At 39.7% G+C, this 18,728-nt stretch overlaps 1 protein-coding gene across 21 annotated transcripts in view; it reads left to right on the forward strand.

Annotated features, from left to right (window-relative positions):
• The window catches only part of Dtna (dystrobrevin alpha), a 342,328-nt gene that overhangs the window by 86,538 nt on the left and 237,062 nt on the right, over positions 1-18,728 (forward strand). The window contains exon 1 of one of the 21 annotated variants that reach the window (XM_031365096.1): positions 12,015-12,097. The exons of 15 other annotated variants lie outside the window; for them this stretch is intronic. The gene's annotated coding sequence lies outside the window, so the exon portion shown is untranslated. Of the gene's footprint in view, positions 1-12,014; positions 12,098-12,171; positions 12,193-12,242; positions 12,466-18,728 lie in introns of those variants that run through there. 5 more of the 21 variants (XM_031365097.1, XM_031365103.1, XM_031365095.1 and 2 more) reach the window with 5 other exon arrangements.

Here is an 18,728-nt window from a genome sequence, read left to right on the forward strand (position 1 = left end):
TCTACAGAGTGAGTTCCAGGACAGCCAGGGCTACACAGAGAAACCCTGTCCTGAAAAAACAAAAACAACAACAACAACAACAACAACAAAGATGATGTCCCCAGAGACCTGAGGAACTCCCAGTTTAACTCCATCTGAGGTCCACACTGCCGCCATACCAGGCAATGACCAAGTTGCCAACACACAAACCGTTGAGGAATACAAGATCACAACCATACCAGTCAGTGTTTCAATTCGGTGTTCATTCTGCCCTTCCCCCACTGTATGCCACTTATTCTGTTTGTCCCCAAATCCCTCTCCTTTCTCTCTTTTGTCCTGTGTTTTTCATTCTCTGATTTGAAGTTCCACAAATACATACTTAAAGCATTTACGATCATTCTTATAAAAACAAGTCTCCAATACAATGGTATTAATTCCTTCGCCCTGCACTGTGCCCAATACCTAATTCACAGTTTTAGGAAGGAAGGGTGTGTTCTGGCTCACAGTGTGAGGTCTGAGAGCAACATCAAGTCTTTACTGTGGTGACAGGACCCTGATGATCCAGGCAGACCAGGAAGTAGAAATGAAACAGGAAATGAGGTCAGTCTATAAAATACAAAGCCAGTTCGCTAGAAATTCACTTTCTCCAGCTAGGCACCTACTTCTGAAATGCTCACAACTTCTCCAAACAGGAGACTGACTAGGGACCAAATGTTCAAACACAGGACCTTATAGGGAATATTTTGCATACCCATAAAGGTAATCACTTATTATGTAATAATTAATTAATCAAAGCTATTCCTGTCAGCTAAGCAATGTAGATCAAAGCAAACCCATGATTTTGTATTAAACTCATGATCTTTCCAAACACAAATGTTAACCCTTAACACTCGCTGCACTCGTGAGAGTTCAAGTAAAATGTGTATCCATCTTATGGAGTGGCACAATAGGATCTTCTATCAGTTGCTTTTCCTTGTTGCTGTGCTGAAATACCTGGTAAAAGCAACTAAATCAGAACTAGAGACATGGCTGTGGTTCAGAGCATTGGCTACTTGAGGGTCTAGGTTCAGTTCCCAGCACCTACATATTGGCTCAACTGTCTATAACATAGACATCAGGAAGCATAGAGAAATGGATGCTTCTGGTCATGTAGCCTTCTTTATATTCATCCTAGAACTTAGCCAGGAACAGTGTCACCTATGCCCAATAGTCTACACCTGGGGTACGTAGATCTTCTTCAGTTGAATCCTCCTGGGAAAACCCTCAGAGACACCTTGAGATGTGTGTTTCATAGTCATTCTAAATCCAGCTAACGATGAAGATTAACAACCACAGAGCTGAACTACGAGTGCAAGTCTGTGATCACAGACAGACTCGCTGTAACACTTTCCTCACATTCTTAAACTGTGGGGGCAGTGAAGGACTTTCAAAAGGAAGAATAGATCTGAGCAGAGTTTGCCTTTCAATTTTCAAAAGTGTACAGTTGTATTGTTCATGAAAGAAACCTTGCTTTTCTTAATGCTATGACGGTCTAACTAATAGAATCACAATGCGATGCTTTTACTACTTAAAGAGTACAAGACGGGAACAATCGCTCTCTACAGGCATCCGGCTTCTCTGGGGCTTGGCTGATGTACCTATCTGATGTAAAACATTTGTCCTCTCACTCTAACCTCTGTCTGCCCTGTGAGGACTTCTTTCTTTCATTTTATTAGGTCCATCTTCCAACTTTTGTTGAGATTTCAAACTTCTCTTTCCATCGTTGCTCTCAAGAGTGTCAAGAGGCTGTGTGGGTATATCCATCTTAGCTAACTTCACACATCTCTTTTGTTGTTTTGTCTTGTTATCTGTAAGAAAACGTCTGATTAGTAGTGTACATTTCTCCAAAGGTTCTCACCTAAGTAGTCTCCCATTTCTTGTCCTTTTATAACATTTAGTGACCACAATGCAGGTCAACATCAACAAACACTTTTCTGAGGCTCTTTCTTACTCAAGCACAGTCTTTTCCAAACATGGCCCCCCTCCCTACATTGACTTCACTCTTTCTTTACATCCTCATCTCTGTGAACAACTAGGCTTCCATTTCTTCTTTTTTTATTATTATTATCTTTAATCTTTTTCCACGGCCCAGTTATTATCCCTAGGCTTTCATTTCTTAAAGCCTAGATTTTTGTATCTAAACTTTTCTTAAGTAATATCTATAGTTATTTTACACTGTGATGTGAATAAGTTTAGTTTGGTGTGAACGCCTAGAGGATGGATTCCAATGTCTCCTTTAGTAACTGTATCCATCTTGAATGCCAGCTCCGCCTCATGCAGGCCTGTGTGTTTACATTTCTCTTCCTTATTTTTCCCTACAAGTCTATTTTAACTTCAATAAAGAATGGAGCTTATTCAGTTTTTAGATAACTGCCTGCAGTCTCAGCGTTTTAAATGATTTTTTAAAGTCTGACCTTCAGTAAATAGCTCTCCTGGGCTTCATAAACTTCCTTAAAGTGACGGGGCCAATCAGAAATGTTAGCATTTTCTTCACACGAGTGAAACCTCAGTCAAGCTCCTTCTTCCTCCATTATATGGGAATCTGCTTGCTATCTGTGAGAGCATAGTGCCATTATCTGTTTCTGCACATCCAATGGGAAATCTCAGAGCCCCGACAAAGCCCATAAGCACAGAGAGACCAGCCCCACCACTGTGGCTCCAGGGCAAGCTGTAGCCAAACCTGTGCCTTTAGTTATGCCACAAGTTATGGTCACAGAACTACCTCAGATTACTGTCTTCTCTTGGACACAACTGACTGCAGGAAACCCAGAACATTCTAGTATGAACCCAAGTCAACAGCTGACAACCAAGACAGGTAGTCCATCAGACTTAAACAAAGGTCAGTCACAGTCAAGGATGGAACCAAATGCTTTCCTTGCTCTGATCCTGTCAATGAGCACAAAGAAATCTATTTGTACAGGGCAAGAAAGTGAATTTTGCAATGGTGTCAATGACTATGATGACGGCAGACTTACAGTTGAGAAAGAGGGACATTGATGGCTTCTATGACAACCTCTATCTACTTCTCAAAAAAGTAAGAGCCTAGAAAGAGACCATCAATAAAAACTCTTAAAACTTGTTATAAGGATGCTGGAGTGTAGCATTCCAGGTTATATTCTTTCCTGACCCTGTAACAGGTCTGCCTTAGAATTGTAAAAACTACAGAATTCTTCTGTGCAAAAAGAATTAACCCCATTAACATATTCATTTTCTTTGGTTTGTTCTTTGGTACTGTAGTACCTTAAAAACATGCTTATGAGGCTTGTTTCTTGGGGCAGATATGCTTGTAAGGCAGATGTGGGCGCCTTGGTAGCTAAGCCTACTTATAACACTCCCAGGATATGGAGCTGAAGTAAAAACTAAAAACACACATGTACAAAATGTCTAAATATTTAAAGTTATAAACCAGACTTACAATCCATTAAGCCACATTATTTATTCTACTTTGATAAATGCACCTTGATAATGATTTTTAGAGGACAAGTTCAAACTGAAGTCCTCTTAATGTGTCAGCCCAGACAAAGAAGCCGTCCAGACACCACCACTCTTCCCACTCCCGCTTGCTTATCCACTGAGCATAGAATGGTCTGTGTGCTCAGCATTCACACAGCAGGGACCCACCCTCCCCAGGGCTTCAAACTCTGTATGCTAGAGGAAGATCCACCTTGGAAGACAATTAAAAGCAGTGGGTACCTGATGAACAGGAAGTTCTAATATTGATATTGATTAAAACCACTCTCAAGATGCATTTATCAAAGTAGAATAAATTATATGATTGAATGGATTTTAAGTCTGATTTATAACTTTAAAATATTTAGACAGGTTATATGTTTATGCTTCTAGCTTTTACTTCTGTTCCAAATACTGAGAATGTTATAAGTAGCCTCAACTACAGATCCTACATTTGCCTTGCAAGCATATCTGCCCCCAAGAAACAAACTTCACAATCATGTTTTTAAGCCACTGGAGAACCAAAGACCCAATTTCATTTTGACCAAGTAGAACATAATATATCTTCTGGAAATCTGCTGTCACCAAATTAACATGAGAGGCAGAGCTCATATACAAAACCATTCAAGACAAAAACCCCTCAAACCCAAAACGCACAATGTGGTCCATGTGCTGATGGCCATGACAATTGGAAAGAATATGATTTGACAGTGAGATTTTTTTTTAATTGTCTTCCAATCAAAAGAAAACACAAATGGACTGTGAAGAATACTTTAAGATAATTTTCTTTTTTTTTTCTTTTTTTTTTCTTTTTTCTTTTTTTTCTTTTTTTCGAGACAGGGTTTCTCTGTATAGCCCTGGCTGTCTTGGAACTCACTCTGTAGACCAGGCTGGCCTCGAACTCAGAAATCCACCTGCCTCTGCCTTCCAAGTGCTGGGATTAAAGGCATGCACCACCACCGCCCGGCAAGATAATTTTCTTTATCTTGAATTTGTTGTGGTCTATTCAATTATCTGGACAGAACTTCCCAGACCAAAAAGAAAATCCATTTTACTTTTTAAGATACACAGATCTTACAAATAGGAGAATTATTCATAATTATATATGTGCTTGCAGATTTAGTGCCACATAAATATGGTGAAAATCTCTACACAGGGGACTACAAGTAACTTCAGAATAAAATGATTTCATTAATTGAATGTTATGCTTCAACATGTCTTACACAAATAATTATATTCCTTGTGGTGTTTAACTTTGATGTTAGCATTGAACGTGTTTGTGAAAAAATATAAAGTGTTATACCCCTCCCTACCACACACACACCTGCTAATTTTATTGGGTAGAACCATTTGAACATCAGCTCATCATCAGTTCCTTTGTTGAGACCATACTGAAGAGTAAAAGGCAGAAAATCACAGCTGTAATGATGATGGGACACACCCAATTCTACCCCACCCTCCCTGAACAGCACTCACTCACTCACTTTCTAAGAAATTACTGGGATAAAGAAAAAGAAAAAATGCAAAACCCCAAACTACTGACATGTTTTAATGAGAAGGAAATGGATGAACGATGCTTGATTTAGCGATCAATGTGGAGACATGGATACCTGCATAGGAAATGTACCAAGAAGCAGCCCAAGGCTCCATCGAGTGTGCTAGGAAGGCACAGTGACTGGAGGCAAGAGGATAACTGAATCTAGGGGAGGCTTTGGGGGTTTTAAACAAGAGACATGGAAAATCAGAAAGAACAAGTGGAGGTCCACTACCTTTGTCAAGCCCACATAGGCTGACAACTACCTCCCCACTCTGTATGAAACACATCTGGAATTATTGTCTAGATTAACTCAAACAGAGAGTCACAGACCCAACAAATCTAGGAAGATGAGCAGTAAGTATATGCGAGATGTGCCCTGGACTCTGGGCAGCCAGGGGGAATCTGAACTCTGAACACCAAAGCAGGTGGTGCCAAATCCCCACTTGCTTCAGGACATCTCCTTCAGGTCACATCTTAAGGTTGCAGCACTCAGGTTTACTTCCAGAGCATCCTGACACAAACATGTGGAGGACACTTGTGTGAAACATCTGATTACCTAACAGTATAGAAATTCAGTGTCTCACAAGGACATTGTAGTGAAACAGCTCAGCATCATCTAACCATCCTATGACATCATCCTGTGTCCTCTTGTGTGGCATCATCTAATTATTCTATGATATCATTCTACTTGCCATAGTGTGGGGGCTAAGCAGAAACTTAGAAACATCAGGTATGGAGAAGCAACCTACATAAAGGGAGCAGAGTATATAAATGAACTACAAAGATGTAAAATGAACAGATTTTATAGTAAACACACAAAAAAGTCTAAAATACGTTGCTACAGATATTCGAAAAGAAGATGTGCCCATGATACTAAACACAGTATCATGGGAAAAATTAGAGACAAAATTCTTGGAAATTAAAAATATGTTCATAGAAATAATGCATTCAACAGAAGAGAGAAGAGAAAAGGAAATGGAATAAGAGAGAAGTTACTAGGAAATTGGGACAAGAGTTGCAATATCCAACTCAAAGCTTTTGGTTTCAGAACAAAGGAACAGAGAGTGTGAGTTATAATTTACTCTAAAAGTAAATCAAAGTTCCCAGAACTAAAATAACACTCAAAAATTCCTTGAGTCTCCAACACTATAAGTGGGGAAATAAAAACGAGTGCTACACCAAGGTGTGCCATGAGCATTTTCTTGTTGCAAAGAGGAGAGATGAGTTGGGGGTGAAAAGCCAATACAACCAGTCAAGTCAGTGAAAAAAAAGTTCCTGAAATGGCTGAGATAGTAGTTGTTTAAATATTTTAAAACTTAATTACTATGTAGTGTTTGTGAGACACAAAGTGTCATCTCAATCATGCTCATGATATAAAATATATAATTTAGGTCTCCTGTGATCAACCATGTATCACTTCTTCACATTGAAAACATCTCCACTCCTAGCTACTAGTTCTTTGAAATGTTCCATTAATTGTTGCCAATGAAGGCTATCCACCTGTATTTCTTTGCATTCTGTAAAGCAAACTAATAATGTGGAGGAAAGATTTGAAAATAATTGCAAGCATTCAAGCTCTCTATGAGCTGGTCTGACGTGTGAGCATCTCCTCAAGGAGCTGGGTCTTGTCACTGTTAAACAATCCCTTTGAACAAAAGATTCTCAGCCAAGCAAGCAGTAAGTTTGAAACATGCTCACAGCATGTTTTCATCTGGCTAAACCTGCTCCCAAATGAGCAGCTGGATGTGTGACAACGCATCTGGTCTGCATACCAACTGTCTCCTTATTGGATCACAGGAAACAGAATTGCCCTATTTCTACCCTGGATGCCTTTAAATGCTCAGATTAGAACCAGTTATTCAGTTGGGGTATAAGTGTGGACTGGATACTTGACTATGAAAATGTATGCAGGTTCAGAAAGATGACATTACATGTTTCAATGCTTACACCAAAAACAAAAAGCTTATAAATGGATTATAAGAAGTATTGGATATGGTAAGTGCTGACAGAGATTCAATATATGTATGGCATATATAAAGTGTCTTTCTATGACCAGTGTTTCAATTAGTGGTGGATATGATGGCCATGCTCCAGCTAGAGTTGACTTTGAACCAGCAAAGAAAAAAACGCAACTCTAGTCAGTGGACAAATTCAATCATAACAACAATTTATGCAGTTAAATGGTGCATATTATAAAGATTTTTTCTTTTTTATTTATGAGTATGGATTAATGTGCATGTAACTGCAGTGCCCAAAGAGACCAGAAGAGGGCGTAGAGTCCTCTGGAGCTGGAGTTACAGATGGCTATGAGCTGTGCATCATGAGTGTTGGGGACAGAACTCCGATCCTCTGTAAAAAGAAAAAAAAAAAATCCTGCATGTGTTCTTAACCACTGAGCCACCTGTCCAGCCTCTACAAAACTTATAAGTCCATTTGTACATATAGCCTTTTCATGACTGGAGTGATTTTCACAAGTCAGGCACCTGAAAAGGAATCTATTTCACCAAATTTTGTCTGATAATGTCTGTATAATACACTCATGCTTTCATTTTTGTTATATAGCTTAGTGTGTAGCATGATATTCTTGATATTAGTAGAGACACGGTTACTAAAGTCATACAAAGGAGTACACTGTCATCTCATGCAGTTAATGCAATTTCTTGGTAAATTAACAGTTTATAGAACAATATTATTATCTAACTCTTAGGCTAGATCTTTAACTTACCCATACTACATAACACATGTAGTACTTTCAGCCTACTTTTCACATCCCTTCCCTATTCTCTATCTACTCTTGTGACCACCATTTTGTTTCCTATGGTTTGTGTTTGATGTCCATTTGTTTTCTTAGATTTCTTATGTTGGTGAGAATTTACATTTTTCTAGTTGACTCATTTTCTTAGAGTAACATCTTCTAGATTCTTGGTGCCACATATGAGGTTCTTCTTCCCCTTTTGGGTTATATGATATTACACGTAAGTGCATATGCTAAAATGTCTTTATTAAGTCCTCTGCTGATCCACACTTCAGTTGTTCTCCACATCTTAGCTTATTGAGAGTCAGAGTCAATGATGGGCATGTAGGTTACCTATATAAGTTCACTGCAAGGCATAATGGCATTTGTCTGGACTTTAATAAGAATATGCATGCATGCCGTTACTCTGAATACCTTCTGACTAAGGCTCCTCTTTTCTAATGTCGGTTGTTTATGGTTTTCCTAATGTCTTGGATAGTGTCTACTTCAATTGATTTTTTAATAAGCACCTTCATAATTATTTTCCTTCCTTCAGGGAGAAAAATCCTATTCTTATATTAATGCTATCTGTCTTTAAATATGTTAAAATGTTATGAGGTGCATAATAAAATATAACATTTTATATCAATTTATAGCTCCAATTGTTTTCAAAAATCAAAATGTGTGACCCTTGTAAAGAAATGTATATTGCTGGTAACACAATAAATAAAAAAAGATACAAAAATAATTAAGCCAACTGAAGTCAGATGTGGTAGCATTCATGAGAAAGGAGCAGGAAGATCTCTGTGAATTTGATGCCAACCTGGTCTACATAGCAAGTTCCAGGTTAGCCTGTCCCCAAAAGAAGAAATCAAAGAAATCAACTGTAAAGTTATCACTTCTAAATATCACCTCCATTCATCTCCTAAGGCACAGGGAAAGCAAATATTGGCCATGTCCATTTGCTTTTGAGTAACACAGAATCAAATATATACAGACACATCACAGGTCAGTGAAGACCTAAGCCTAAGCCATTATCCTCCACTGTAAGGGAACTATGAGTGCTACTTTTCCTCAAAACTATACTGGTACATTCTATTCTGGAGTATAAAAGAAAGATTAACTGCTTGTTCATGATAAGTCAGAGGTATCTGATTTGCCAGTTATGTCCCCAGTGTTCTTTGGAAGCAAGCCCTGGAAGCTATTTTTCTGATCAATCCCAAGTCTCATGTTAGCTCTTACTAAAGAGCAAGACAACATTTACTCATGATAAAGAACCAGTTCCAGCCATTATAAATCTTATCAATTGCCTTGTGAAGGTTAGTAGAGAAAAGAAAATCATTTCATTCTATTCACTTAACCTTGTGGCTGAACTAAGACTCTGATGACCGTGTCTGGGACTTCTAGAATGTGTGGAGATCAAACCACAAGTCTGGATAACATTGGGAACTTTAATTCTTCCTTTTTTTTTATATATAATTCATCCAATGAAGGAATATTATTCTCTGAATAAGAGCCAGTAAAGATTCAATTAGAAACAACATTTCTTTTTCTCTCAGTTGCTCTTATAAGCTGTAAAACCAGTACAAGGAACCTTAATAAATATGTCCGGTTTATATTTGGCGTAATCTACATGCGCACATATATAATGACTGGGATCATTATACAAGGTGCTACACAATACATGATACAATACAAACTTCATACAATCTCAGTTCATTGCTCAAAAAACAGGGATGTTTTTCCTAGAATTATTTAGAACAATGTAGGAGGTAAAGAGATGCTCAGACATTAAGAGCACTCGATGATCCTACGGTAGACCCAGATTCAGTTCCCAGCACTCGTATGACAGATTATAACCATCCATAACTCCAGTTCCAGGGGATCCAATAACTTCTTGCCTCCAAAGGCATTGGATAAGCACAGGGTACACCCACATACATGTGCAAAAACTCATACACAAAAAAGTAAAATGTTTTAAAAAATGTTTTTAGAAAGAAAAATACAAGTCGATTTGTCTACAAAAAAGATCAATAAATACCCATGTCCCCACAGGCTAACATACAGATGTTGCAGTATTCCACAGGAGGCGTTTTGGATTAAATGGGCACCTCCTTAGCATCAGTTTCACAGTAGTGTGAGTCTAAAGACAGAAGAGTTGAGCACTGTGCTGCCCACGAACCAGGGCTGACTGCAAACCCTAGACCCTCTTCTTAACTCATGGTGCCTTGTGTAAAAGAAAAAGAGTCTGGGACAGAGATGGCTGCTCTCTGTGCCAGGGAGTTATTTCCTCCTATTTATATGGGAACTAGTTTGCGAATTTCATAAATGTGAGCACACCATGGACACTCAAAGAATGTTTCTTGAAGCAGAAACCTGCTTGTGATAATGGATCCTTCCAATTATGGAACCAGGATGGAAAATTGTAGATGTCCCTGTTTTGCCTGTACTTTTATACGTGAGGCTAAAGAATAAAATACGATTCTTTCTCCTTTTCCTCCCTTGCAAAGTTTTTGTTTAGGCATCTAGGAATGGAGTTAGGTGAAGGAGCAGGTAGTTGGTGGCCACCAACATATTTAGGCATCAAAATACAAGTGAAATAAATGCACACTGACAATCAATCCAGTGGTTCTTACCTTGTGGTCCTTTAAAATAATGATGTTCTAGCTGTGGGAGAAGATAACAACAACAACAACAAGAAAAGATTTAAAGCCAGTGAAATTAGTTGGCTGAATTAGAAAGTTGTGACCTAGGATCAAGCATTTGCCATTGAATGTGTTCTGAGATATCCTTGTGAGTTCCAAGGAGCAGCTGCAGCCACACCACCACTGTGATCCCAGCCAGATGACAGTTGCTAAGACCTGGCAATGCTTCATCCTGTGACTCATGCAGCCCCCAAAGTTAGAATGCCTTCACCAGGCCGCTGAAGAGGCTGTATGGTCCATCGAGTTGCATGTAGTACATACACTACTCTGAACAAAAAAGAAGCGTGTTTTCAGTAACCGATAATATTTGGAACCCAGTGACCAATAAGTGAATGTTAAACACGGGTTCTGTATGGTGTTAGAGAGACATGTCCATGACTCGTCCTTGTCAGGCTCTGTTTGATGAATGTTCTTTGCTCCCTAGCTCTTCTGTTCACCCAGTGGGCCGATGAGTTGTTTTGTTTGGTTGAGTTTTTTCTTTTTGTTTATTTGTTTTTGTTGTTGTTGATGAGGATGATCAACTTGACACATGATGGAATCATGGAAAAAGAAATATCAAATGAGGAATTTTCACCATCAGATTGGCCTGCAGGCAAATCTGTGGGGCATTTTCTTGACTAAGGATTGATGTGGAAGACCTAAATCTTGTAGGCAGTGCCCTCCCAGGGCAGTTAGTATTGGATTAAATAGGAAAGCAGGCTGAGCAAGGGCTGGGGAACAAGCCAGTAAGCAGGACTCCTCCACAGCTTCTACCTCCAGGTTTCTACTTGAGTTCTGCCTTGACTTCTCTCAAAAACAGGCTGTGATTGGGAGATGTGAGCCAAATAGACCTTTTCCTCACCAGATTGGTTTGGACAGTTGTGTTTATCACAGCAATATAAGACACTTAATTTCCCTTCACACACATGCACACACACACACACACACACACACACACACCACAACCACAACACACACACCACAACCACACCACACACCACACACATACACACACTTTGTTTCCCAGTGTGTGCTAAAGTATTATAAGACAACCCTGAAAAAAGAAGGCTTCCTGGGAAAAGCAAGTGTTTCTTCCCTGTTCTAAAAGCCAACTGAAGTTAGTTCTACAATTCCTATAAGCATTTATTTTCTTTCTCTGGAAGTCCACCCACTGGCCTGGGTCCTTAGGGCACTGTGAAATGATCTTTGTGGCTTTTTTCATTTTCTAATGAGTCCCCAAACATTATTCCATGTTCGACAATAGTTCTGCTGTCTTGCTCTTTCTCTGTAGCCCTAGTTATTCTGGGTAAAATGATAAGCAGGTAGAAAAAACACAAGCATGAACTCCAACCAAAATATCTTTAATGTTTGAACATAGTCTTTGGAGTTTCCCTAAACTGAAATACAAATTCAGGAAAGTTCCTTGTTTGTGCTGTATTTCCCTGGGAAGCCATTTGCCAAGCTCTGGCTGCCTGGCTCTCTGCCTCCAGGAATGCCAATCAGAGGACATTCTTTTTCAGGCAGCCAAGTTTGGAAGTCAGTTGGTTTCTGGCCGTGAGGTGGGGGTGGGGTGATGGCAGGGGAAGCCAGCGAGTCCTCAGCCGATCTTCAGCATGCAAAGGTTTCCGTAATAGCCTTCAATGAACGCAGTTCCTTTTACCGACGAGGAGACAGGTAAAAGGACAGCTAAGTAAACCAGCTTTGGAAGAAATGGGCGGAAGCTCCCTGGAAGGGAGGGGCCGAGGGAGACCTTTGAAAGCCTGCCATTGGTGAGTTTACCAAAGGCATCTGCCAGTGGGACTTCAGTGGAATGTGAAACCAAATCGTTTTCAAGTTAAAGATAGACACAGTGGACGCCAGAAACTGGAAGCCGGGTTTTTAAACTCCTGTCTCTCCCTAGAATTTCAGAGTTAGTTATGATCTCAGGGATAATTAACCATTTGGCTAAATCTGTTCTCCCATGAATGTGCTAGCAATCACTGGATGCTCTAGATGAGCTGGCACTAAAAAGGTTGAAGAGGGGATGCTGAACCTGATCCAGGGTAAGTGAGAACACTGGTACTTGGAGCTGCGTCTCTGGGAAGGTGGATGGATGTTGACTTTTGCTTTGTAGTTGGTATGAATGAAAGATGGGGGAGATTTCATTGTGTCTGGATGAAACTCCTTTCCTTTCTGGAAGCAGATGGCCTTGGGCATTCTGAGTGGCAGAAGGAAACCCAGTATTTGTGTGAGGCTGTTTGCAAGTTTGCATTTCAGAGTTGTAACTTCAGTGAAGCCTGTAGGCTTTGCTGTTAACCCTCACGCACCTAAGGCTTGTGGAGTTAGGAATTATGGGGGAGAATACTCTGTTAAATGGAGTACAGCTTCCCTGGGATGGCAACTGTGTTCAAAGATAGATGATGAAAACAAAATGTTTCAAAGAAAAAAAACAGAGAACTCTTTTCTTGTGGTGTTCCAACACCATTAGAAAACACCCCATCTTTGAAGAGAAAACGCAGGCAGCCTCTATCAGAGAAAACAATGTATTAATAGCAGTTGTTTTGGGGCATTACCTCATTAATTCTAAGCAGTACCTCTCCAAAAGAGCTGGTATCTGCTAAGTGAATGGGGGCGTTCTGATTATAAAGAACTCCAGAGAAAAGGAGGGAGGGAAAGAGACATTAAATTTACAATTGCCACGCTGTGTTTTGGCTATTTAAATGTTCTACCACAAGGAGAAGAGCAAACTTCAGTTCCTCGTGTTTTGCCCATGTATAGGTTTTGTTTCTTGTTTGGTCAAATGACTTCTCCCTCTCCTCTTAGCGACAGCTTTCCCAAACTCACACAGCATTCCTTCTGAATAAATATTGTCCATAATAGTCACAGAGTGCATGGTGAGAATTGGATATTCTCCTTTATATGGGGAAAATAAGCCTGCTGACGCTCTCCTGACAGAATGTGGGGCTAAATAGTGGTTCCGTGTAACTAGCCTGGGTTTGCTCTGCCAAATAAACCAGACTGAAATAGATGCAAGCAGTGAATGGTTTAATATTGCTCATCACACAACTTTGATAATAAAAAGTGATGTAGTATGTCAGTATGTCACTCTTCTAAGCCGAGAAGGTAGGTATTGTAAGGACAGAGTTAAACTTAGGACTGCTGAGCAGCATAGCAAGGACAAACAAAATGTGAAATTATCAGAGCCCAGAAGTGGTCTGCAGAGCCTTGTGTGTCCAGTTTCCTCCTACCTTCCCTCTCCTTCAAAGTCCCTAAGAAATGATGAGGCTCAGTACCCAAGACCTTTCTGTGAGGAAGAACCTATCCAGTGTGTTGTAAAGTTGTCCTCTATGGATTGGAAATGTGTGTGTTTTGTTAGAAATCTTTATCCTTGGAAGAGTTATTGGGCAGTTTGTTAAATTACAGCTAGTGTTTAGTGATCCTTAGAATTAACCGATTAAATTGTACAAATTGCAAATTACTCTCCATTCCCTATAAGCAGACAGTAACTTAGCAAATTTTTCCTAGTCATTTCAAGTGGCTGTTAATAGTGTATGGGCGGCTATGTCCTGAACAGCTGACATTAAGAATGAGACTGGCATAAATTTGTGACTGTACGAAGCAGAATGCAGTTCACACAGAGATATGTACACACAACCTTGTCATTTATACACTTGATTCAGGTAGACCACTATTTACTTCTTGCTATATTGAGATTTGGCTTTTTGGTTTTCACTACGTTAAAAGAAAAACTTAAAGTTCAAATTTCTAACATGTAAGAATTTCCATCAATGTGTCCAATACTGACAGGGGGATTAAATATGTGTCCCCCACTGTTGGGTCATTGTTCCTAGTTCCATAATGAGATAGAAAGCTTGGAATGTATTCCTTTGGATGTGGTAAAGATTGTGGCCTTATGGAATGTATCTGCTGATTATAGCTCACATGTTACTGAGTATGTCTCTGTTATTATTGCCCACTGCATGTTCACTCTCAGTGTCTTGTCTCCTTAATACATGACATAACTTCACTTTATGTTGAAAATGTATCTTGAAAGTCAGTCATCGAACCTGGTGGCACTAACCTATAATTCTAGCATTTGGTAGTCAAAGTTTGCAGGCTCACTGCAAGTTGGTGTAGCTTGGGCTACTTATATTTCAAAATGAATAAATGAATGGGTGTTAGACATCACTTGGAGAGGTAATCGGAGACCTAATTAGGATGATGGTTTTCTGCAGAGAAGGCGGCAGGTGGCAGACTGGAAATATCTTCAGCAAAGTGCAGGGACCATGAGCTCTCTCTGTGAAGGGAGCCCACATGTAGGCCTCACAAGCAAAGGCTCATTCAAGTTCACTGTGTCTCAGTAGAGGATATGGTCTTTCTAGATCCCAGCATATACTTGGCCAAAGACTTTGATGTATTAATGAAGTCAGTCATGCCACCAGAGGAAACTGTTTGACAGTCGTTTACCCAATTAGTCATATGCCAAGGGGCAAAACTTTGAGCCCTAAAGTTTAACTCATCTCTTTGCTTTCTAATTTGTAAGATTTTTATCTATTATTTTTACTGTGTACGTGTGTGAAGGATGGCATGCACACATGCCATGGCACCTGCGCGGACGTCAGAGATTAGCTTTCGCAGAATCGTTTCTCTCCTTCCATCTCTATGTGGGTTGCAGGAAGCAAACTCAGGTGGCCAGGCTCACAGGGCACCCCGATTTCTACGTTTCCATTTGCTAAGCTCTCAGGTTGTGATTAACTCTACCCTGTTTTATATTTCTGACACTTTTACTTACCTGACTAGAGCTCTGGGTCCAAGTATCTATGTCATGACCGCTACAAGAGATGACTGCTCCCTCTACTGAACTAATAGTTACCTTTCCTTAGAACATGTCTTCCTCTTCCACAGCCTGCATAGCCTGCTATTGCCACTGATGACGATTTGGGGCAATTTTAATGATTTATCTGTCCCTCATGTCCTAGTTGTGCTCTGATTGGTTGAAGATGTCTTAGAGAAAACTACATATGCTCACTGACTGGAGGGCCCACGTCCTCCAGCTTCTCATGCTCTGTCTACAATACTGAGCAACACTTTCGCTTGTCCCTCATAGGCCACTGTCCTTGATAATCTCTTCAATCTCTAATCCACCCACTCCAGTCACTTTAGCTCTTCAGAACACTTGACTCTCCCGGCTTTCTCCGTGCCTATATTTAGTATTACCGCATCTTTTTGGACTATTGTAAGTTAATCTCCTCCGCCCTCGGCTTCCTTTCTGCTTGCTCTGCTTTGGGTTTTCATTGTCTTATTGGTTATTCTTTTATTATTACAGTTATTCCTCTGCTTCTAGTCCCCTCCAACACCCCTACCACCCAGTGGACATGTCTTATGCTGGACAAATACACCTGTGTTCTAAGACCCACAATCACTGGTGATTAGAGAACTCCAGAAGCCTTCAGAATAAGATGGTGTCATCCCCAGCAAGGTCTGTCACAGAGTGTCAGTCTTTGTCACCTGTACACTCCTTAGATGGTCATCACCAACACTTGAGTCAAGCGTCCTCACAGCCTCTGGGACTGCCATATGCTAGTGCAGTGTGTGAAAGTCCTTTTTTCTTTTCCCAGAGTGCTTGTTGCTCTTGAATTTTCACCTGAAGTTCCCAACATCTCTAATGGCATTAGAGGTCTAAGGAATGAATAATTGACTGTTTCCAAGGCTGGTGTTCTTAGATGGTTCCTGTTTTCTTCATTTACTTATATTTATCCTATATGTTTTGACCTAGCATAGTTATCCCTAATGGTGCTAAATGCCAAGTAGAATCAGGAAATATTTGCTTTTCTGCTGGGGGCTATTCTTCTGAAAAAGTTAGATTAGTGTTCATTTTATTGTCAAGTAAGGACAACTGATAACAGGGCACATGTTAGTGGTAAAGTAGAATGAGTCGGCTGCACATTATCAGAGAGGTTTTTAGGCCAAGGACAGTCAAAGCATGTGGACGTTCATAGCATCCGCCACTCATGCTCAGGCTGTGTGGATAGCTCAGCAAGATGCTTACCTTATAAGCAAGAGGTAATAAACATTAGGGATCCTCCACGCATGCTCAGGCTGTGTGGATGGCTCAGCAAGATGCTTGTGTCTTCATTGCTTATGTACCTTATAAGCAAGAGGTAATAAACATTAGTTTATTTCCACAACTCAGAGATAAAAAGGCCATGTATGGAAATAAGAACACAGAATCCCAGTTCTGGAAAGCCAGAGACAACCAAATCCTTGAGGTTTGATAGCAAGTCAGTTTAGCCTATGTGGAGAGTCCCAGGCCACTGAGAGCCCCTGTCACAAAAATAAATAAATAAATAAATAAATAAAGCAAGCAAGCAGACTATACTTGTAGAATGATGCCAAAGCCACTGAGAGCTCCTGTCACAAAGAGAAATAAAGAAAGAAAAAAAGAAAGAAAGAAAGAAACAAACAAACAAACAAAGCAGATTGTACCTGTAGAATGATGCCCAAGGCCGGCTTTTGGCTTCTACATGCACACAAACACAAATGAACACACATGCACACATGCACACATGTATACACAAACTTCATCCGGAACACTCAATAGCACACCAGGAAAGAAAACCATTGAGAAACTAAATTAAAATGAATCATCTTATGACGGTCAAGTCATGAGAAAACGCTGGATTCTGAGTGGACAGTGCAGCGTGAGAAGGAAAGTATTGGTGCCTTATGTGTGTGACTTCATGACCTTAAATTTTAAAGTTGCTTTCATTTTTTTTTCCTTAAAATTTAAGGCCTTGAAGCACAGCATTGATGTCCTGTTACTACCAGCGTATGCTAAGAAAAGAAAGTCTCTTTGGCTAATGATGAATTGAATGTTATCAATTGGGACCAAAAGAAGCCGATATTTGGTAACGCTGTTTAATCAAGTTTGACTCTTTGGACTATTTGTCAGTTTTTCATACATTTATTACGTGCCCTTAATATGCCAAATCTTGAGTTTAAGGAAATGAAGAAATCTGCCTTATGTGATTTTCACGTAGTACTCTCCTTCCTCCACAAAGAGAAGAGCTTCAATGTAGATGGGACCAAAGTTAATCTTTAAACAAATATTTGACTCTAATAAAATGTTTAAATCCAGTATTTAAAATGTGAATCTGAAAATTCCTACAAGAACATATGAAAATGTATTCTTTTCTATTTCATCGACGGGAGAAATGAAGACTGCCTGTTTGACAGTAATCAGATGTTAGCTTCCAAGTGGTGGGAAGAAGGGGCAAGTGCCTGCTTTTCCCCGTATCTGTTCTAGGAAATGGCATTACTTACTTATGCCTTCCACTGTACGATGGCCTTGGATGTCATACCTCTATAAATATTCTTTGACTTCTCTTCTCCACTTGAGTTGATCTCACCCTGTTTAATGAAATTCATTTTTTTCCCTTTCTCAGCAGTGAGCATTTCCTTCACAATAAGTCAAGAATTAAGGTAGCTTGGGTATTACTTGGACTCTTAAAAATGCATACTTCTTGACATGATGGCTCACACTTGCAATTACAGAATTTTGGAGACTGAGGCAGGATCATAATGAGTTCAGAGCTAGTTTGAACCATAGAATGAGTCTAAGCCAGCCTGCACGACATAAGACTATGCCTAGAAATAGTTTTATTAGGCATTAATATCAAGATACCTGAAAATGCTCAATTTTTCACATACCATTTATTATCAAATATCAGTTTGTTTGTAGAAGTAAAGCTGGACTTTGCAGTTTTGCAAAATAAATATTATATAAAAATGACTCTGTCACCCAGAGTTATGAAAAATTGTGAATATCTATGTATCTTTTCAAAGAACAATAGATTTCTTGTTACTACTTCCCTTTAAAATTCCATTTACTTTCTTCTCTTCATCACTATGTGACTCTGCAGCTCACATGTCTGTGAACACTGACAGCTCACATGTCTGTGAACACTGACGTAATCACAATTCAGGAGTATAAATACCTCACTGGCTTTGTAAAAAGGTGTAGAATGTTTATTTATTTATTTATTTATCTTTTATTAGGTGTTTTCTTTATTTACAATATTTCATTTCCCAGGTTCCCCTCCAAAAGAAAAAGAAAAAAGAAAATAAAATAATAAAAAACTAAAACTAAAACAAACCCCTGTTCCCTCCTCCCTCCCCCACTGACAGTCCCACCCCCTCCTGCTTACTGGCCCTGGCATTCCCCTGTACTGGGGCATAGAATCTTCACAGGGCCAAGTTCCTCTCCTCCCATTGATGACCTACTTGGCCATCCTCTGCTATACACATGCTGCTGGAGCCATGAGTC

The sequence above is a fragment of the Mastomys coucha genome, unplaced genomic scaffold, assembly GCF_008632895.1.
Source record: "Mastomys coucha isolate ucsf_1 unplaced genomic scaffold, UCSF_Mcou_1 pScaffold13, whole genome shotgun sequence".
In the NCBI taxonomy this organism is placed as follows: domain Eukaryota; kingdom Metazoa; phylum Chordata; class Mammalia; order Rodentia; family Muridae; genus Mastomys; species Mastomys coucha.